The sequence below is a fragment of the Schistocerca gregaria genome, chromosome 7, assembly GCF_023897955.1.
Source record: "Schistocerca gregaria isolate iqSchGreg1 chromosome 7, iqSchGreg1.2, whole genome shotgun sequence".
NCBI classification, from domain to species: domain Eukaryota; kingdom Metazoa; phylum Arthropoda; class Insecta; order Orthoptera; family Acrididae; genus Schistocerca; species Schistocerca gregaria.
The window spans coordinates 159,734,320-159,757,637 of NC_064926.1; positions in this window are offsets into that span (position 1 = coordinate 159,734,320).

Genomic DNA, 23,318 nt, shown 5'->3' on the forward strand with positions numbered 1-23,318 from the left:
CCTTGGCAGCTCTATCAGATTGTTCATTTCCCCGTATGCCCACATGCCCTGGCACCCAGCAAAAGGACACTTGCTTGCCCTGTCGTTGGAGGATGTACAGTCGGTCGTAAATCAGCTGTTCCAACTTCTCCGCTGGGTACAGGTTCTGCAGTGACTGTAATGCGCTCATTGAGTCAGAGCAAATTAGAAAGTTTTTGCCCTGAGTACACCGTATCTGCTCCAATGCCTTCAGGATCGCGTGAAGTTCTGCGGAAAAAACAGTGTATTCCTGGGGAAGGCGAATCCTGATGACACGTTCGGGGAATACTACTGAGCAGCCAATAAAATCCCCCTGTTGGGATCCATCAGTGTATACTACTGTAAAATCATGATGCCTATCTAAAATGTTAAAAAATAAAGATTTGAAAGTAAAATCTGATGTACTGTCTTTCTTAAAATTTGCCAAATCTAAAATCAGTCTGGGCCTCTGGAGGAGTTAAGGTGGGTATCTGCTCCAACCTCGACATAAAACATTAAAACCAGCCACACCCATCTCTAAAATGCAGTCCTTTGCACGAATCCCATAGGGCCTTGTTGCTCGTTGCCGGTTGCGAAAAAGCCTTTCCAGTGGAGGCCGAGCAACAGTGTGGTATGCAGGCGTGTATGGTGTGGATAATGTTTGATAGGCCTGGCGCACCATTTGTAGACGCCGCCGGAGGTGAAGTGGCGGTTCACCTGCCTCTGCACACAGGCTCGGTATGGGGCTCGTTCTGAACGCCCCAGTGGCCAGCCGAATCCCCTCATGGTGCACCACATCCAACAGCTTCACCGTGCATCCATAATCAAGCCGGGACCGCACGAAGGCTCTGTAAAACCGGAGCAGACAAGTCCTGTCTGCTCCCCATGTGAGGTGACTAAGACATTTTAAAATAGACAGAGCCTTAAGAGACCGTTTTTTCAGTTCCTTAATGTGTGGCAGCCACGTAAGCTTAGAACCAAAAGTGAGGCCCAGAAACTTCACCGTGTCTTTAAAATTCAGAACGGTGTCCCTCATCCTCAACTCAGGCAAGTCAAAAATGGAACGAGAATGGTTAAAAAGAACACACACCGACTTATCAGTTGAAAACTTAAAACCACTCTTCTGTGCCCAGTCATCCAAACGTCGGAGAGTGAGTTGCAACTGACTAACGAGTCGTCGTTGCAAGGCTGAAAGAAGAGCAAAATACAGAGAAATCGTCCACAAACAAGGAACACTGCACAGGACTTTTCACAACAGACGTAATACTATTAATAGCAATAGCAAAGACCGTCACACTTAAAACACTACCTTGAGGGACACCGTTCTCTTGTTCAAAGCGACTAGACAGTACGTCTCCGACTCGGTACCGAAAATAACGTGGCGACAGGAAGGACCGAATAAAATTGGGAGGACATCCACGAAAATCCCATTCGTGGAGCTGCCTGATGATAAGCTGCCTCCAAGTAGTATCGTATGCCTTTTCAATGTCAAAAAATATTCCCAACAGGTGATGCTGGCGCAGGAAAGCCTGTTGTATGGCCGCCTCCAGGAGGGCCAGGTCATCAAAGGTGGAGCGATATTTCCTGAACCCACACTGAAAGCGACTAAGGAGTTGTCTGGATTCTAGCATCCAGACAAGGCGGCGGTTGACCATCCGCTCCAAGGTCTTTCCCACGCAGCTAGTGAGGGCAACACTACGGTAACTATCCGGGCACGTGCGGTCTTTCCCAGGTTTTAAAAGAGGAATTAAAATTGCTTCACGCCACGAGTCGGGGAAGTGACCGGACATCCAAACTAGATTAAAAAGTCGGAGGAGGATTTCTTTATTTCTCCCTGTGAGGTGCCGCAGCATGCTATAGTAGATTCTATCCTGACCAGGGGATGTATCACGAGCCCCACACAATGCAGAATTCAGTTCCCACATGGAAAACGGGCACTTGTACTCTTCTGTAATGGGTGAGCGGAAGTCAAAACTGCTCCTCTCAGCAGCCACTCTGTGGGGCTGGAAAGCTGGATTCTGACTGGCGGTTGCAGTAATAGCTGCAAAATGAGCCGCCATAGACTGGGCAATATCTTTTGGGGTCGTGTGGAGAGTACCATTCCACATTATAGCAGCCATAGGGCACCTCCCACCTCTCCCAGAAATCCTCCTGATGGTCTCCCATACAATGGAACTTCGTGTAGAACGGTTAATGGTGTTAAGGAACTGCTGCCACGACCTCTTCTTGCTCTCTCGTATAATCGGACGACACTTTGCCCTCGCCACCCGACAAGCTGCAAGGTTCTCTACAGTTGGCCGGCATTTGAATCTACGCAGAGCTGCCCGCCTAGCCCTGATTGCACAGCGGCATTCGTCGCTCCACCAAGGGACAGGCTGCCGCTTCGGTTGTCCCGTGGACTGTGGGATGGACGCTTCACTGGCGCGGTGGATCACTTCAGTAATATGATCCAACCATTCCTGGACACTGACCCGAAGTTCGAACTGGGTGAGTTGACTATACAGTGCCCAGTTGGCTCTACCGAGCACCCATCGAGGCGGTTTCCTTTCTGGTTCCACTGCATGTGGCAGGTGAATCCGGATGGGGAAGTGATGTAAGTCATCAACCACGTCCCATGCAGCAGTGTGGGCGATGGCTGGAGAGCAAAGCGATAGATCAATGGCAGAGAACGACCCAGTTGCAATGCAAAAATGCGTGCTTTGACCTGTATTTAGCAAATGGGCACTGGTAGACAGAAGAAGCCTCTCAATTGCTCTACCCCTGGGGCAAGTGCTCACAGAGCCCCAAAGCATGTTGTGTGCATTAAAATCACCACAGAGGATGAAGGGGTGGGGGAGCTGTGTAAGAAGATCACTGAGAGCCTCTTCGTCAAGCACATCATGTGGGGGCAGGTAAAGCGAACATACTGTTAGCCTGTGGCGCACATGTACTAATATTGCAACTGCCTGTAAATCCGTCGTGAGGGAGAGAGGCGAGGAGTGGCAGTCGGTGTTGACGATGATACCTACTCCTCCTCGAGCTCTCTGTCCACTCAGGTCGTCCTTTTTGTGGAGGACATAACCACGTAGCTCTGGGGTGTATGTTTCACTGAAATTTGTCTCTTGCAGACGGCTTTTATCGTTGTGACGGGATTTTCTTATAAAGTTTCAATCACCAGTTTTCTCTTCCGATTGTGAAAACATTCTGTTGGGACCCACCTACATATGGAGAAATGATCATCAAGATAATATATGAGAAATAATTATTTGCACAGAAAAATTTAAGTGCTCGTTTTTCCCGCGCGCCATTCGAGAGTGGGAGGCAGAGAAACAGCTTGCAGGTGGTTCATTGAATCCTGTGTCAGGTAATTTATTGTGAATGGTAGAGTAATCAGGTACATTTAGATGTAGATGGTTATTAGTCTACCGCGTGCCACAAAGAACAATATGTTTAAAAATCTAGATGCAGCCTACGATTTGTGAAGTATCGTTTGTGAAAAAAAAAGTTTCATATGAGTGGAGTAGCCTGAATCTGTGGTGTTATTTTGAGAGAAAATGGCTTTTTTGCCTGATGATAGTATATTTGAGCCAAGAAGGTAGCCCGAATATGCTCTCGTGTTATTTAGATTTTAAGAGTCTGTGGCAGATCTATCTGTTCACATTCAAAAACATCCTTCAAGTGAGGACGTTGTGTTCAAAATACTCGCAACTTTTAGAGGAATTTCCTTAAGTTTTTGTCTTATGCATTCCCTCGATAATTTGCTTGAATCTTTCGGAGATTTCTTGTTTTAAGTAATCGCCCATCTCCCCTTGGATGTCTTACTGCCTCATCAATTCAGTGGTTGTGTATGAGACTACGAATATCTCTGCACGACTATTTCAGTAGGGTAGCGCAAGAGACCAACTGTGTGAACCAGACTCGTCCGACGAAGGTTTGGAAGCGGGAGGGGGAGGGGGGGGGGGGCAAATGCGGACTTTAGTTGGAAGAACTGGTCGTGTCTAGTCAATGAGCTGTCCATTACCGGGTTGAATTTATTAAGAGCAGTATGTTGAAGATTTGTCAAAATATGCAGATAGCAGCAGTGTTGCTCTACATCAGTTTTCTTTTTTTTGCGTTTGTAAGTCTCCCAGGGAAGTTTATAAAGTTTTAAATTTGCCTGTGTTTATTGTTTACGATTTCATGTCCTCTGTGAAGTACTTAAGGGCCTTAGAATTGCAAGTGCATGTCAATTTATAGTTGCTCAAATAAACATAAAAATGTTTCGATAAACAAAAAGCAACATCCTGGTTTGAGCAGCGGCCTGGAAAATATTTCAAAGTCTCAGAAATGTACATTACCATACAAGATTTATACTCTAGTTATTGATATCAGCTGGGTAAGGCAGCAGCTTTAATGCCATTCGCATTAAAGTTGTAGAACTTATTCCGACATGTCACCCTGACCTCTATCATTGTGTTCAGATACACTCCGCAAACCACTGTGAAGTGCTTGTCTGAGGATATTTAACTTTTTTTCCAGGTGTTGCGGTTTCTTCCCGTTCGAATCATTTATAGAGTGGGGAGAGAATGACTGTATAATCTGTCTCAGTGCGCGGTAATTAGTGTAAACTTGCGTATGCGTTCCTTGCAAAAACGTTAACGAGGGGACTGAAGGACATTTATAGATTCCTACTTAATACGAATTTAGCTTCTCTTTATTTACCAGGCATCCTCTGTGGTGCTTTTTTTGAGGTCTTACTATCACACACGCATCTTCCTGGAATTGCAAAAATGGTTCAAATGGCTCCAAGCACTAAGGGACTAAACATCTGAGGTCATCAGTCCCTTAGACGTAGAGCTACTTTAACCTAACTAATCTAAGGACATCACATACAATCATGCCCAAGGCAGGATTCGAACCTGCGACTGTAGCAGTAGTTGGTTTGGGACTGAAGCGCCAAGTACCGCTCGGCCACAGCGGCCGGATCGTGGAATTGCACCTTGTTATCGTACATAGTACAGGATGTCCGATATTCGACGTCTGCGAAATCATTTTATTTCTTTACTTCAGTGTCACCTTTTTCCTCACCAAGTAACGTGTGTTAGTTGTGTCAGTAGGAAAAAGCTGTCGATGATCTACATTTCCGTATGAAAATACACGTGAGCAAGGTATGGAGCCAGATTTGCTGGCGAACTGAAAACTGCTCAACATGTAGAGCACAAAAATAGGAAGACACCAAAAATACAACTTATTACTGAGCTAAATATGGTGTACGAAGACTGTTGGCACTCAATCAGCTTCCAATTTTGTACCAGTGTATAAATGTAGGTCCTGCGCAGTGCCCAAGAGAATCATATACCATGACTCGTTCAAAACAATTTCAAATTCCGGCGAGTTAATGGAGGTGGACAGCTATCAAGCGGCTTCTCTCGTAAGTAGACTGCAAAGGATCAATAATATTGAGATATGAGGACTGTGGTGGCTAGGGTAGATGCGATAATTCATCCACGTCATCACAAAACCAGTCCTGGACGATGCGACCTGTGTAGACAGAGACCCCGTCGTCTTGGAGGACTGCATCACCATTGGGGCAATAACATTGTACCAAGTCCGCCCCGAGAGCTGAGTGGCTGCCGGCACGGTAGCTCAGCGTATTCGGTCAGAGGGTTAGCTGAACTTTGTAATGAAAAACTGAGTGAAAGTTCAAGTGGTTCAAATGGCTCTAAGCACTATGGGACTTAACATCTGAGGTCATCAGTCCCCTAGGCTTAGAAACTACTTAAACCTAAGTAACCTAAGGACGTCACGCACATTCATGCCCGAAGCAGGATTCGAACCTGCGACCGTAGCAGCAGCGCGGTTCCGGACTGAAGCGCCTAGAACCGCTCGACCACAACGCCCGGAAACTGAGTGAAAGGATCAACAGTGAACTTGCACGGGTGTCATGGGGCATCTGCCCGGAATAAATGCAACAAACAATATCGAACAAAATGAGATTTAAAAAAAAAAAAGTGGTCAGCTTGACGGATTGTCGTCCTACAGGCGCGGGTTCGATTCCCGGTTGGATCAGTGATTTTCTTCACTCAGGGACTGGGTGTTGTGTTGTCTTCATCATCATTTCAGCCCCAACCGGTGCACAGGTCGCCCATTGTGGAGTCGACTGTAATAAGGCCTGCGCGAAGGTGACCGGACCTGCCCCGCAAGGGGTCTTCCTGCCAATGACGCCAAACGCTCGTTTCCAATTTTTTCGATAGTACTGTGGGATGGACCTGGTCAGCCAAAATACATTATTATTGGCAGTAATGTGACTGTACATAGTAACCAGCGGTGATGGAATACAACGGTGTGGCCGCCCAAGTAGTCACCGAATCCGCGCCGTGTTTCACTCTTGGGACATAAACTCGACCAGGAGTTGGAGACAGTGTGAAACAAGACTCGTACGGCAAAACGACTTTTTCCGTTGCTCCAGGTTTTATGACTTCGGCACCACATTTCCCTCTTACAGGCATTTGCAACGCACTTGAGTAGTTTTAGAATTTCAGCCCTCCCTGCAATTCCGTGCTTCTGGAGCTCTCTTCGTGTTGTTTTGGTGCTGACAGGATCAGCGAGTGTGACTTGCAGTTCTGCAGTGACTTTTGCAGCTGCCGTCGTCTTAACTTTTGTCACAGTACTCTTCAAAGACGATATGTCACTATCACTCGACACCCACGTTCGTCCGACTTGTAACTTGGCGAATTACGTTTTCACCACTTCCGAGTATGCGGTATAAATCTTTGATATGATACTTCTCGTGTCACCAAACATTTAGGTTCCAATGGTTACGGAAGCCCCCACCATACGAGCAAAAACAGTTTGTCCACGTTCCACTTCAGTTAGCTCCGGCATAATGCACTAGGCGCTACACAAAATCCTGTCTTGACCAGGAGTGGCACGTGTGATGTATTGAGTACACTGCACAGCTGCCACACGTTGTCAAATACAACAGCGCAACCTAAGTGCTTGACTAGCATCTGCATTTATGTTCAAGCATGCATTTCTCACTGCGTTTTTGTATTTTTTTCCTTGTTTGTGCGTCACCCTGAATGGAAAATCACTGTCAGATACCAACGAAATTTCGGGCGTATCTCAGGGTATCTAATAGGACCATCAGATGGTGATGATGCAGCTGTATATGAGTGAGTGTTACTTGACAAACAAATGTATCTACAATCTCTCTGTCTGGAGGAAGCATTAGTGTAGTTCAAAAACTGCTGAAAAGAGGTCTTGATGTAGACAGACTACGTGATTACCCAATGTCGCCCAGTTACTGCTATACGTTATCTATGCTTGATTGATACTTCTTGTGGTGTTCCAGAGTTATCCTTAACCTTATCCCTTTTCTCGTTCTACCAGATACCATGATTCAATTCCGCTTAGAGTGTAATGGAAATGAGTAAATAAAAAAGAAGACAGCCAGTTTACTGTCAGGTGTTGGGGTTGCATGAGCGGAGATTACAATGGAATGTGGGCCGTCGCCTTCGGCGGGAGTTTGAGAGAAAGAACAACCCTTAGTGAAACGGTGGGTTGGAATGCGACACGGTTGATACCAGGCTAGAAAGCCCGTTGACCACAAGCGATGCATAAAGCAGCGGTTCATACAGCCATGAGCGCCTAAAAAAATAAAATAAAAAATAAAAATAAAAAAACGGAGTCTGCAAATAATAGTCAACGCATCTCAGCGCTGTATTGAAACAATGTATGTCCTATTTACTACAAAAATGAATTGATATATTCAAAACGTATAGCCAAATGGAGTCTGCCTCCCATAAGCCGTTTGGGAGATTACTTACATTTTCTGAGCTACAGTTACTATAAAATGACATTAAAGTAATGCAGAGGGAGATACAGGCTGCTAACTGACTGGCACAATCACTCGTTGTTCGAGCGTCTTCCTGGTCTCTGGTGATCGACTGTCGCACAAAACTTATTCATTGACACTCGTGAGCCGATGGATGATTTAAATATAGTATTCCTGAATGAGCTTTTCACTCTCCGGCGGAGTGTGCGCTGATATGAAGCTTCCTGGCAGCTTAAAACTGTGTGCCGGACCGAGACTCGAGTTCGGGGCCTTTGCCTTTCGCGGGCAAGTGCTCTACCATCTGAGCTACCCACGACCCATCCTCACAGCTTCAATTCTGCCAGTACTTTGTCTCCTACCTTCCAGGAGTGCTAGTTCTGCAATGTTCGCAGAAGAGCTTCTGTGAGGTTTGGAAGGTAGGAGGCGAGGTACTGGCAGAATTGAAGCTGTGAAGGCGGGTCGTGAGTCGTGCTTGGTCCGGCACACAGTTTTATTTTGCCCCGGAAGTTTCATAGTATTCCTGACATCCCAAAATTTGTGCGGCTGGTGTCACGAGAAATATTGTAGTCCAGTTTCACTTACAGGACAACTGCAAATGGTTAACGGCGTACGTAATTTAGTTATAATTCTCGTGTGACGCATTTTTGGTTTATTTGATGCAAAAATTTGTACGAAACGTGTTTCACATGAATCAAAATAAATTTACAATCACGAAGCAGAGAGTTTCACACTTCTCCGACGGTCTTCTGCCACAGTATACGTATTGCTTAAAAATACCTTTAGCGCTTTCCGTTTGTCGATTTTTAATTGTTCCTGAGATCTGGTATGACCATAACGGCAGTTGCGTAACAGAAGTCTACAAAGGAAGTCTTTTAGCGAATTGCTCCACTGTTGACCATATAATTGGCTACGAGATGTGTTAAGTCGACTTTAGGGCGCTGCTTAAAGTCGTAACCGAGACGAGACGATATTTGGTCAGGTTGACGACGGTAAAAGTTATGCTGTTTAGTTGAGTAGTATGTACTTTCCTTACATTCACGAAGGGTTAGATGAAGTGAATTTGACGTTTGTTGCCGTTTAAGGTGCCTATACAGGTAAGGAAAATTACGTTGAGAAAACCTCGAATGGTCATGAACTGATAATTTTCCCGGATCAAGTCAGCTTTAATTAATAATGCTATCTGGAATATGTTCGGGGCCGGAGAGAGCTCCGTTTGCTTCCCAATGAGAAGTAGTTCAAAATGGTCTAAATTGCTCTAAGGTAAGCACTATGGGACTTAATATCTGAGGTCATCAGTCCCTTGGAATTAAAACTACTTAAACCTAACGAACCCAAGGACATCACACATATCCATGCCCGAGACAGGATTCGAACCAACGACAGTAGCAGCAGCGCGGATTCGGACTGAAGCGCCTACAACCACTCTGTCACAGCGGCCGGCTAAGAAGTAATTTGCTTGTTCATAGCTACATCTATTCAGAGTGACGTATGTTATTTGTTGGGGATAAGGATAAGGTACTTCCAGCGGCCTTCTTCTGGGTGTATTGTAGACAGTAAACCCAGAAGAAGGCAGCTTCAACCGTAGCCGAAACGTTGATTTTCTCCATCAGTAGTTTTATACAATATGACACGGTATCATACGCAGAAAACTTTTATGTCGAAATGTCGTTTGGTTTCAAAATGCGTATCGGCTTACGCTGCCCTAAACCAAACGAATCACATTTTAAAATCATCACGATCACTATCGTCACGGCAGAACAGCAGAACTATCGGAGAAAAAATTATTTAACTTTTACCGATATGACGTGAAAATAAATAGTAAAGTTCGTTAAAATGGCGATTTTTATGCTGTTGTTTCTGTTATGTAGCGGTGATTTTCCCACCCGGAAATTTACGCCCCCCTCTACGGATACGAGTGTCTTCACAGAAAGTGTGCCAGCGATACAAGGTCAACAAGCCAAGCTTCACTCTCAGCCTGAAAAAATTTTTCCTTTTATTTCTGTGGTCGAAACCTTGTTTCTAAGACAAATGTTGCGTGTTTGTATGACGGATACTTGCATGTCCTTTAAGCTTGGGGGAGTGGTGTCACTTATATGTACTATGTGATCAAAAGTATCCGAACCCCTGGCTAAGCCGGCAGGAGTGGCCGAGCGATTCTAGGCGCTACATTCTGGAAAGAGATGTGACTCAGTGTTATAGGACGGTAGTTCTGTGTGCCTGGGGAAGTTCTAAAGTCACGGACGCGTACTGAATGAACTAATTCCAGTGATAGAAACGGCATCCAAACTTACCTGCGCATAGGCAAAGGTAGCTACATGCACCAGTAGGCAAAAATTCTTTCTGCAGAGGGAAAAAATACTAAGTTCTTTTCACTCTTATGATTAGCTCCAAGAGACTTCAAATATTGACTTGGCATTTCAAATCCAGTTTTCTATTGGATAATACGTGCTGCAGGAACACTGACCGCAAATGTAGGAATTTGTTAACCTGTCAAGCTGGCAGACAGCTATTAATAACTCATTTTAAGAAAACTGGGAGCAATTAGTTGAAAACCGAAATCGGTCACACGTAGAAATATTACGATTAGACACGAAACCATCACAAACCATAGTCTACATAGATTGTATAAAATAAAGTAAAATAAAGACAGCTAAGACACATTCTGTTTTAACATTATCAGAAAACGTTATCGTAATTTGTTGCCTCGTCTGAAGGCTCTGTAACCGATACTGAATATACTTTGACATTCATACTGTCGAGGATTTGTCACTAAATGCCGTGGTACGGAAGGTATAAAACTGAAACATAATGTTTATTTCGAATGTAACCACAACTTTACGCTAGGAAAGTTTTAGAATAAGGAAAAGGGAAATTGTCAGACAATTGCAGTTTGCAGTTTGTAGACGTAAGCAAGGAACGATGTGCACTGAAACACTACGGTATTTATAATTTTATTTTTTCAGCAACAGAGAATGAGCTAAAGAAACATAAGAACACACTTTTATACGTACCATTCGGCACGTCTGTGAGAGAGAATTGTGTTTTGTGCATAGTAAAAATTCGGCATTCCAGCTTGCAGGTTCTGCATTCCTTTCGCTGCCAGTTGGTTCCGATTTCTGCCGCTGAGCGCTAGCATGCAGGAGTAGCTACCGACGCGGTGTTCATTTCGTCTCACAGATGGCTCTGCGTATTGCACGAGCGTCCACTGCCGCTGTCCTGTCACTTTCCATCGTTCCCTCTCCCCCTCACGCTGTAGATAGCACCACTTCCTCTCACCAACCTGTCAGTTTCTCGTAATCTTACTTACTAATGTATTTTCTCTGCGTTCCTAGAACCGTTGTATTGATGTTCGACAGTTTTTTTTTTTCAAGATAGGGAAATTAAAATTTAGTAAATGAATAAAGACAGCAGTTAAGTAATAAATCAACACTGTTGTTGTTGTTGTCTTCAGTCCTGAGACTGGTTTGATGCAGCTCTCCATGCTACTCTATCATGTGCAAGCTTCTTCATCTCCTAGTACCTACTGCAACCTACATCCTTCTGAATCTGCTTAGTGTATTCATCTCTTGGTCTCCCTCTACGATTTTTACCCTCCACGCTGCCCTCCAATGCTAAATTTGTGATCCCTTGATGCCTCAAAACATGTCCTACCAACCGATCCCTTCTTCTAGTCAAGTTGTGCCACAAACTTCTCTTCTCCCCAATCCTATTCAATACCTCCTCATTAGTTACGTGATCTATCCACCTTATCTTCAGCATTCTTCTGTAGCACCACATTTCGAAAGCTTCTATTCTCTTCTTGTCCAAAATAGTTATCGCCCATGTTTCACTTCCATACATGGCTACACTCCAAACAAATACTTTCAGAAACGACTTCCTAATACATAAACCTATATTCGATGTTAACAAATTTCTCTTTTTCAGAAACGCTTTCCTTGCCGTTGCCAGTCTACATTTTATATCCTCTCTACTTCGACCATCATCACTTATTTTACTTCCTAAATAGCAAAACTTCTTTACTACTTTAAGTGTCTCATTTCCTAATCTAATTCCCTCTGCATCACCCGATTTAATTTGACTGCATTCCATTATCCTCGTTTTGCTTTTGTTGATGTTCATCTTATATCCTCCTTTCAAGACATTGTCCATTCCGTTCAACTGCTCTTCCAAGTCCTTTGCCGTCTCTGACCGAATTACAATGTCATCGGCGAACCTCAAAGTTTTTATTTCTTCTTTATGAATTTTAATACCTACTCCAAATTTTTCTTTTGTTTCCTTTACTGCTTGCTCAATATACAGATTGAATAACATCGGGGAGAGGCTACAACCCTGTCTCACTCCCTTCCCAACCACTGCTTCCCTTTCATGCCCCATGACTCTCATGACTGCCATCTGGTTTCTGTACAAATTGCAAATAGCCTTTCGCTCCCTGTATTTTATCCCTGCCACCTTTAGAATTTGAAAGAGAGTATACCAGTCAGCATTGTCAAAAGCTTTCTCTAAGTCTACAAATGCTAGAAACGTAGGTTTGCCTTTTCTTAATCTTTCTTCTAAGATAAGTCGTAAGGTCAGTATTGCCTCACGTGTTCCAACCTTTCTACGGAATCCAAACTGATCCTCCCCGAGGTCCGCATCTACCAGTTTTTACATTCGTCTGTAAAGAATTGGCGTTAGTATTTTGCAGCTGTGACTTATTAAACTGATAGTTCGGTAATTTTCACATCTGTCAGCACCTGCTTTCTTTGGGATTGGAATTATTATATTCTTCTTGAAGTCTGAGTTTATTTCGCCTGTCTCATTCATCTTGCTCACCAGCTGGTAGAGTTTTGTCAGGACTGGCTCTCCCAAGGCCGTCAGTAGTTCTAATGGAATGTTGTCTACTCCGGGTGCCTTGTTTCGACTCAGGACTTTCAGTGCTCTGTCAAACTCTTCACGCAGTATCGTATCTCCCATTTCGTCTTCATTTACATCCTCTTCCATTTCCATAATATTGTCCTCAAGTACATCGCCCTTGTATAAACCTTCTATATACTCCTTCCACCTTTCTGCCTTCCCTTCTTTGCGTAGAACTGGGTTGCCATCTGAGCTCTTGATATTCATACACGTAGTTCTCTTCCCTCCAAAGGTCTCTTTAATTTTCCTGTAGGCAGTATCTATCTTACCCCTAGTGAGATAAGCTTTTATATCCTTACATTTGTCCTCTAGCCATCCCTGCTTAGCCATTTTGCACTTCCTGTCGATCTCATTTTTGAGACGTTTGTATTCCTTTTTGCCTGCTTCATTTACTACATTTTTATATTTTCTCCTTTCATCAATTAAATTCAATATTTCTTCTGTTACCCAAGGATTTCTAGCAGCCCTCGTCTATTTTCCTACTTTATCATCTGCTGCCTTCACTACTTCATCCCTCAGAGCTACCCATTCTTCTTCTACGGTGTTTCTTTCCCCCATTCCTGTCAATTGTTCCCTTATGCTCTCTTTGAATCTCTGTAAAACCTCTGGTTCTTTCAGCTTATCCAGATCCCATGTCCTTAAATTCCCACCTTTTTGCAGTTTCTTCAGTTTTAACCTACAGGTCATAACCAATAGATTGTGGTCAGAGTCCACATCTGCCGCTGGAATTGTCAATTTAAAACCTGATTCCCAAATCTCTGTCTTACCATTATATAATCTATCTGATACCTTTTAGTATCTCCAGGATTCTTCCATGTATACAACCTTCTTTTATGATTCTTGAACCAAATGTTAGCTATGATTAAGTTATGCACTGTGCAAAATTCTACCAGACGGCTTCCTCTTTCTTTTCTTAGCCCCAATCCATAATCACCTACTATGTTTCCTTCTCTCCCTTTTCCTACTGACGAATTCCAGTCACCCATGACTATTAAATTTTCGTCTCCCTTCACTACTTGAGTAATTTTGTTCTATCTCATCATACATTTCTTCAATTTCTTCGTCATCTGCAGAGCTAGTTGGCATATGAACTTGTACTACTGTAGTAGGTGTGGGCTTCGCATCTATCTTGGCCACAATAATGCGTTCACTTTGCTGTTTGTAGTAGCTTACCCGCATTCCTATTATCCTATTCATTATTAAACCTACTCCTGCATTACCCCTATTTGATTTTGTGTTTATAACTCTGTAGTCACCTGACCAGAATTCTTGTTCCTGCTGCCACCGAACTTCACTAATTCCCACTATATCTAACTTTAACCTATCCATTTCCCTTTTTAAATTTTCTAACCTACCTGAGCGATTAAGGGATCTGACATTCCACACTCCGATCCGTAGAACGCCAGTTTTCTTTCTCCTGATAACGACCTCCTCCTGAGTGGTCCCCGCCCAGAGATCCGAATGGGGGACTATTTTACCTCCGGAATATTTTACCCAAGAGGACACCATCATCATTTAATCATACAGTAAAGCTGCATGTCCTCGGGAAAAATTACGGCTGTAGTTTCCCCTTGGTGTCAGCCGTTCGCAGTACCAGCACAGCGAGGCCGTTTTGGTTAATGTTGCAAGGCCAGATCAGTCAATCATCCAGACTGTTGCCCCTGCAACTACTGAAAAGGCTGCTGCCCCTCATCAGGAACTACATGTTTGTCTGGCCTCTCAACAGATACCCCTCCGTTGTGGTTGCACCTACGGTACGGCCATCTGTATCGCTGAGGCACGCATGTCTCCCCACCAACGGCAAGGTCCGTGGTTCATGGGGGGGAAATCAACACTATACTATAGAAACTGAAGTGAAACCTCATATACTAAGGTCAGGTGGATGGAGAGCAACCTACAGGTTATCTGTTTTGCATAGGAAGTATATTGTATACGCTATAACAGTGAAACCAAATATTTTTTCTCGCAATATTGGGTCGTCTGATCTATCACATGCTTGTGACATGTACTAGATTAGTGTGAGTTTTTAAAAGAAAGATATAAGGATGTGGTATTTACATTTTATAGTACGTTTTTTCGAAATATCTCAGAAGGAAATGCGTGAAAAATTAGCGTGTTGGGTCACCAACAGGAAGAAAAACACACACGCACACACACAGAAAAATAGAGGGCAGACAGGAAAACTGGGTAAGGTACATATGATAAATTACTCGAGTTACCTTTAAACCTTGAATAAAAAACAATGAGTTTGAACAGCAAAGCTCATGAATAGGACAGAGAAGTATTCTGAATCAAGATGCCTAGCGCAAGGATTACAAGAACGTTGTAGCAGTTACTTACAGATCCGCTTTACAAAATACACAGGAAAATTGGTCGTGATATATATAGAGACCGTTTCTTTATGCCGTCCTCGACAGATGTAAAAATTACTGAAACATCATGCCAAAAAACACAATGACATACAAAAGTGATAACGAAAATATTAAATGCAGAGGTACGTGACAACGAACAACAACATCTTTTTTTTTTCGTTAAGAGATTACGAAATACCAAACGTACTTAGCAGATACATGTTTGTGGAGAGGCATGTTTTCCGTTTTAGACTAAGTAGTCACACTTGAGGATCAGCTTACGTTCGACCTTAACAGCTAATAGATAAAACCTATATAAATATAATATGTATAGGACAAAACTTTGTTCATGACTAATAATGCAATCCATCAGCGTTTACTCTGTACTGGTATCTAGTAGTACGACAAGAGAGAAACATTCTTATACATTAACAAATACAGCTCTCTGTTAGTGAGCTGTCAAAATTTGTGCTTGTCACGTTCAATTGCGTAAGCTGATGTTACCCACGATTTCTCGTAACGTTTGGCTAGTAGAACCTAGTACGATGTACTGACGGAGAACGATGCAAACTTTCTTTGCCACTGGAATCATACAATTATTTTTTGTTAATTTAGTAGCTCTATTGTTACTTACATGGTTGTCAAGTATATACGTTTAGAACTAGTTCTCCTTAGTATGTAATGATTTACTTGGAATCTGTGCTTGCTTCATCACAATATCCAACAATCTACCTAATGAAACATCTACATCGTGTCTGAACCGTGACCTATTCTCAACTCGTAAATTAACAATAAAGCAATCAGTATCCTAAGATACAATGTTTCAGGCTGAACTATGGCAGTTAATTTATTGTATCATGTCCTACCTGCTTAGCAGCCTGCACACAAAAGGTTTGAACCAGTTTAGTACATACATATAGGCTAACAAGGGAAAATTCCCTTCGCATCCCCACTCAGATTTAGTGGTAACAGTGCTCTGTGGACTGACCTTCAATAACTGAACACAGATCAAGGATGAAAACACGATGAGGTGCGCTGGACCGTGGAAAAAAAGTACTGTAGTAACATAAACGATCCAAGGATAAGAAATGCAATGTAGAGCAACCGAGAAGGGAAATGGTATCGTGGTTAAGTTGTTAAGAGTTTGGACTGCAAGGCAGGCGAGCCGTATTCCATCTCCCATATGCAATTTTTTTTGCTGTTCGTTTTTTTTTTTTCAAATTTGTGTATGTGTCGTGGGGTAACGTCCGTATGCAACAACGAAGTGTAATGTAGGTACCTACAATGACAGTTATTCTGCACAACTACTGAACTGGCAGCCGAAAGGAAGTGGCTTTCGAATGGAACGGCAAACGTTTGATGACAAGACAAGTCAACCAAATCCTTCACTGTGAAACCTTCCCGTCTCCTCTATACCACACTGGACTCGCATTCGGGAGGACGACGGTTCAATCCCGTCTCCGGCCATCCTGATTTAGGTTTTCCGTGATTTTCCTAAATAGCTCCAGGCAAACGCCGGGATGGTTCCTTTGAAAGGGCACGGCCGGTTTCCTTCCCCATCCTTTCCTCACCCGAGCTTGCGCTCCGTCTCTAATGACCTCGTTGTCGACGGGACGTTAAACTCTAATCTCCTCCTCCTCCTCTATACCTCTTTTGTTAAATGATAACCTTCCCTTTTACAATAAACTATGAAACCTTTCCTTAGGATTTCTATCTCTTGCTTAATAATAACAAATGAAATCTTCCATTTGAAATTTATTCTCTTTCTCAATCTTTGCATACAAATTTAATTGCTGCTTATTAAAAGTGATTTTCTGATTATTTCGACGAAACACAGAATGTGTCGTCGTCGTGGCCCTCAGTCGTTACCTGCAATAACCCAAAACTGTTCCTTACCTTTTTTACTGTTACTGGATCGCCATCTGACTGCTACATCGAACTGTGACATGAATATACTTACTCTGTTTTACTATACTCTATTAGCTGCTGGTGGGTTATCATACTAAGTGGCTGTATTTATTACCAAAGCTGACGTTATTCTTTAATAGCAAAGCTGACGTTATTCTTTAATTAATTTGACTGTTACGTAATTCATAGCTAAACTTTTTCTTGACAACAATAATATTTTGCAAAGTTTTACGTTGATGGTTTTTGGGATGGATTATAATTAGAAATGCTATATTGTTGGCAAAAATTAATTATCTGAATGAAATGATTTTACATACGTTCAAATGGGACTTAACTTTTTACAATAATCTTACAACTAGCAATGCGCAAACATACCTTCAGTAGTCTTGAGTTTCTCAGAAAATTAATTCAGTAATATTAGTTCCTCTTATTATAAGAGTTAGCTGATGTCTCTGTACATCCGTTTAGAATCTTTTGTAAAACATAGCTGGTGGCTGGCAGGCACACCGCTCCTCTCAAACTCTCGCTTCAGACCAGCAACCGACTCGCTTTACTTCTCGCTTACTACTGTATTCCTACGATCGCTGAAGTGCGGTCTCTCCTGCCAACAATGCTTTCTGGTGCAGACAATCCCTACTACCATTACAAAATGTATCAATGCGCGGTTTCTCCCGCCCTTTTCAAAATTATGTCAACAATACTTTGGTGCAGATATTCGCTGCTACCTCAATTATTTCCTTCATGTCAAATATTAATTATTCCTACGTAATCCTATTAATAAAATATAAGCATCTTTCGTAAATTGTGATTTGACAATAGAAATATACACGTCTTACAACTGGAAAACATGTCCAGCATGTCATACTTGGCAATAGTAACAGTACATGTGTCATATGATAGGAATCTCTTACAGATGCACTTAATTTCTACGACTGGTAAGTGAGTAAGACACGCCTCCTTGGCCGATTTAGGTGTTCGTATGAATGTGAATGAGATCACTCCCTATCAAATGATGAAAACAGAATAGTTTGTCATATAAGCTGCAACAAATGAACGCAACTGTTTCACAACCACACAGTTTCTCTATTCTCTGTCAGAACATATGTTTGTAACGTTTTTGAAGTTGCGTTCCGTCCTGGAAGTCTTGACGCTTGAATTCCTTTGTTGTAATATAGTTCACACCCGTCTGTTTGCGCTTTTCATTTCTGTCAGTTGTCTATGTGGTACCTCGCCTGCACTCACTCTTCATCACATTTGCTTGCGACGGTAACGTATTCTTACCACATGACTGGTATTATTTAATGTATAGCATGACAACTGCCCGGACTACAGAAAGAGAGCAAACACTTCAAAAATTTCAGTGCCCAGACGGGCAGTTAATAATGTGGTGAACAAAAAAAAATGGCACTACGGCGTTCTCGTCCATGTTGGCAATCCCACGTCGCATCTGCTAGCTTCAGTAGTTCATTATTGGACTCCTTGTTATTGGACCGTCCACTCTTTATGTTTTGCTTTTTTGCACGGTTCAGTACACCTTCTTCTCGTTTTCATGCTTGATATGTATTCAATTTTTGACGGGCTATCCAGTGCCCATCTTACCACTATATCTTCGGGGCATGCGATGGGGAGTTTCCCTTGTAAGGCAGAAGCTAGCGCTTACTATTAGATATTCCACCAAAAGCTTTACATTTTTTAAAATTTCGTAAAACTCTGCAGTGGAAAGTTAGATTTGTTTCGATCTGAATACCGTCTTTTTGCCTTAAATTACAGAAAGCAGAAAATTTTGAAAAGTTAAAACTGTTTGAAAAATAATAACGTCTCTATGAATAAATGTTAAAAATAGACAGAAACAATTCATTTTCTTGGAGAGTTGTAGCTGTCTGAAACAGAATAACGCCCTTTTCAATAAACTAAGTGAAAGCAAGAATTCACTAGCAATGGGACGTTTCCGCTTATGGCGGGGTGGAAGATTACGTTCTACCAGTGCAGTGGAGGACGGCATATACTTATTTCAGTATCCATTCCTTTAAGCTTTAACTTTCCTCTCCCTTTAAATATCCTTTAATCTTAACATTTTAGATCCTAATCATCATTTGTATCTCATACTCATCTAAAGAAGCGAGCAATGGATAACTATCTTCCATACTTAGCATATTCATTAAAGGAAGAGAACAGGACACCTAATTTCCTCAATGAATGCTTCAACTTACTCTTCTCACAAATACATTAAGGAATGGCAATGGGACTGCAGTCTTGAAGCAAAGGAATATTTTGACATATGATCCGCATGGTTTATTGAACAATTTGATTGTTTGTGGATCAAGTCCACACAAGACAATAGCATTCAAATAGCAGTAAACTGTTGGACCCTCAATATTAGACGAACGTTTAAAGTATAATCTTAATGCATTAATCTAACCACTGTTGTTGGGTGCTTAGGATGGTCAGAGAACACAGGAATACGAAAAACGAATGTAACACTGTTACACGCACCCATTACAGAACAATACGAATAAATACCTGACTACTACTTACAAAACTACCAGAAAATCTTGGCTAATTCTGAGAGATACAACTTTAACGGAGCGACGAGTGGTAGCGTAAGGCACAATGCGTCCAAGGAAAGCCCCAGTTATAGCATTGACAAAATTTGCAGAAATATGTCAAGCACAGATCCACAAATGCTACAGGCGTGAGCACTTATAAAAAAAAAAAAAAAAAAAAAAAAAAAAAAAAAAAAAATGAGAGGATCCAACGTTTAAATGTGAACTCGGCCACATTTTCGAATATTCGCGCCCCCTGTTTCGCCGCCGCGTTTCCTGCAACCGCCACTGGGGCATTAGGGCGCTGCCTGCGACGAACGTTTGCCCGGCTGCCGATGAGATGCAAGCATCGCACCTCCGGAGCTGCAGCGGCGGGTGTGTGTAAGCTGCAACATTATGCACTGAGCTCATTTTGTGTGTTTGCAGTTGGATGAGATTTACAGACTTTCATAGTGGCCAGTGACCTACTAAATGGTTACTGTATTGAAGACCGACTTGCTATGTGAACCTGCGGCATCTGTGTATGTTTCAACATTCAAAGCTACTGTTAGCAGCTGACGCTGAAACTACAGCAAGAATGTATTAATTTTACTATTTGATATTAGATGTAGAAACAATTAATATCGGAATATTTCGTTCATGAATAGCATTTCATCCTCGCTCCAGTATCCATTAAAGGACAACAAGGCGTAGAATGAAGTTATAACATGATCCACTACCACAAATAGCGAAAATATCTTAAAGGAGTCTATTGAATAGCATCCAATAATTTAACTATGTAAGTATATGGGGTTAACATTAATGAAACCTCAAACCGCAGGGACGGGTTTCTGACTGGAAATGGAGAACAAAAAGGTCCTATGAACATATATCCGGAAATGCACCATTGCCACAGTGGACGGCATCCACGAATGAAAGTCCCTTGTGTGTTGCAGGCTGAGTGATTGGCGGAGAAGAATGATCTGGTAGTCGTGTAGAGAAGTAGCTGAGATGCAAGCGGATGAAAACGGTCGAGAAGCAGATCGGCTACACCAAAATAAGTGTCGTAACTGACACCAACCACATCACACAACATCTGAAGCCCTTTTCGGGTGTTTGGGTATCGTGGGTCCTTTCAGACAGACGAATGCGGAGGGAGGTGGCGGACTGTGTGTAAACCAGATTTGGAGGACCAAGTTTTACAGGATACTGAGACGAACCCTAGTACGAGCTTCAGGCAAGTGGCCCTCCAACATGGTGTAAGCCAAAGTACGATTGCGTGTATCCCGCATGACAACTGTTGTTATCGACTGCAACGAGTGCAGCGATTATCAGCGGTGAATTTCCCGCTGCAGGAGGGATTCTGTCGATGGTTTATGCACCAGACCATCACAATTTTGCTGTTTCTGTCATCAGTCATCTTTACTGACCAAGCAGCCTTTACCAGATCTGTCATCACCAACGTGCATACTCTTCATTTGTGGTCTACAGACAATTATCGGGGAATGGTTGAGGCCTCATATCAGCATCGGTTCAGCATCAATGTGTGGGCAGGCATTCTTGGCGACCACATACTTGGACTGGTTAATACTCCACAACGCCTCGACGGAGGAACGTATCTGCGGAATACTCTGCCAGGGCTGCTTGACAGCGTGCCTTTGGATATACGACGGGTTCTGTGGTTTCTCCATGATGGAACACCACCCTACATCCTCGTGACCGTTCGCCGATACCTCAACAACATCTTCCTCAGACGTTGGATAGGACGCAGACGCCCTGTAGCTTGGTCTGCTAGATCACGAGGTTTAAGCCGCCTGTACTTTTAGTTCTGGGGGCATTTGAAAAGCGTTGTGTATACTGAACCAGTTCTTGATGTACAGACTCTTCAACAGGATCTTCACGATGCCTGTGGCGCTAGTCGGCGAGAGGCCGGAACGTACGAAACAGTGTGGCAATCCATAATGCGACGTGTGAACGCGTGCATGGCCTTCTGATGTGGCCACTTTGAATATTTGTTCTGACACGGGTGCGATGCAGCTCTGTTCTGTTTTCCTGGACGATTTGTTGTCGTTGCAGGCACACCATTCACATGTTCATAGGACCTTTTTACCTCTATTCTCAGTCAGCAATCGGTCCTTGTAGTCCTGCGGTTTATCGATTTTATTAATGGTCACTCTGTTTATTCCATATTAACGATTAATTTAATAATGCAGTACACTTGACTCTGTTCACAAGTGGTCGAGAAACTTTGAATCCTACAGTGAGAAGGTGTGGATTTACAATGGGAAGTTCCATAACATTAAAAAATGTTTTTCATAAAATACTCGTGCACTGAATATGCACACATTTACTACGCGTTACCAACGAATGGGGGTTCGATTCCACCATCAATCACGTGGCAGTTGGGCTGTACAAATCCACTAACTTTCAAGTTCCCAAACTCCCAAACGAATTAAAATTCGAATTCTTGAATCTCGCAATACCGTCTAATCAGTACTCTACATAATTTTGGAATGAATCTACTACCACACCAGTCTGGCAAGGCAAGCCTCTTTTGTTTTACCTCAGACGTGGAGCCAGGCTCAGTAATACGCAAAACATTCTCATCAAAACTCACGAACGAACTAAAAATCTAAGGCTTATGGCTCTCGCCATTCCGTTTAATAAAATTACTCTGTATATTTATATTGATTCACTATATGTGAAGGTAGTATCTGTTCCCGAAAGAACCGATACCATTGATGACAGTGCACCTCCTCTAGAATGAAATGATACTTATGTCGTCACCCTAACTGCAAACAGTCGTTGATATACATCATTGGGGACATGTTGGAAATGTGTGCCCAGACGGGGACTCGAAACCAGAATCTCCTGCTTACATGGCAGACACTTCTATCCATCTGAGCCACCGAAGGTACAGAGGATAGTGCGTCTGGAGGGACTTATCCCTTGCACGCTTACCGTGAGATCCACATTCCCAACATGTCTATACCACTCAATTCGTAGTGCGTCAAATAGATGTTTCCCATCACACGGTCATCAATGGTATCTGTTCTTTCGGGAACAGATACTACCTTCATGTACAGCTAAATATGGCTACCCGGCCATTGACCTTCTTCAGTGAACACACACGCTACGCCCCAATTCGTATGAGACTTGGTAGATTAATCTGCCACGGGTAATGAGAGTGATGGGCAAACATCTATTAAGCGCACTACGAATGTAGTGGTGTGGACGTGATGGGAATGTGGGTCTCACGGGGAGCGTGCAAGGGATAAATTCCTGCAGGCGCACTATCCTCTGTGCTCTCGGTCGCTCAGATGGATAGAGCATTTGCCAGGTAAGGAGCAGATCCTTGGTTCGAGTCCCAGTCGGGGCACACATTTTCAACATGTCCCCCAGTGATGTATATCAACGCCTGTTTGCAGCTAGGGTGTCGATTCAATTATCATTTCATTATGTTGAATTCGCTACGTTTCTGGTTTTTGAAACCAAGTCTCTTTTGTTCTCACACATGGAGCCCAGCTCACTCTTACCAAAAATTCGAGAATGATATTAAAACTTCACTCGAAATTATTCCCGTGCTAACTAACATGTTTATCAATGATTACCAGGAGAAACTCCAATGAAATGATTGGAAATTCATATCTTAAATATTTCTAATTCCACTTTCGATGGGCCTAATATTAAGCCCCGGCTCGATAGAGCCCCCTTTTTTTTAATCCAGTCTAAGCGCTTTAGTCACCACTGTACTGAAAATAGGGGTGGAGGGGGGGGGCAAACATGGAAAAGAAGGAAAAAGCAGTGGAGCACAGTGGCTTCTAAAATATATAAAGAAGAGGGAGCAACAAT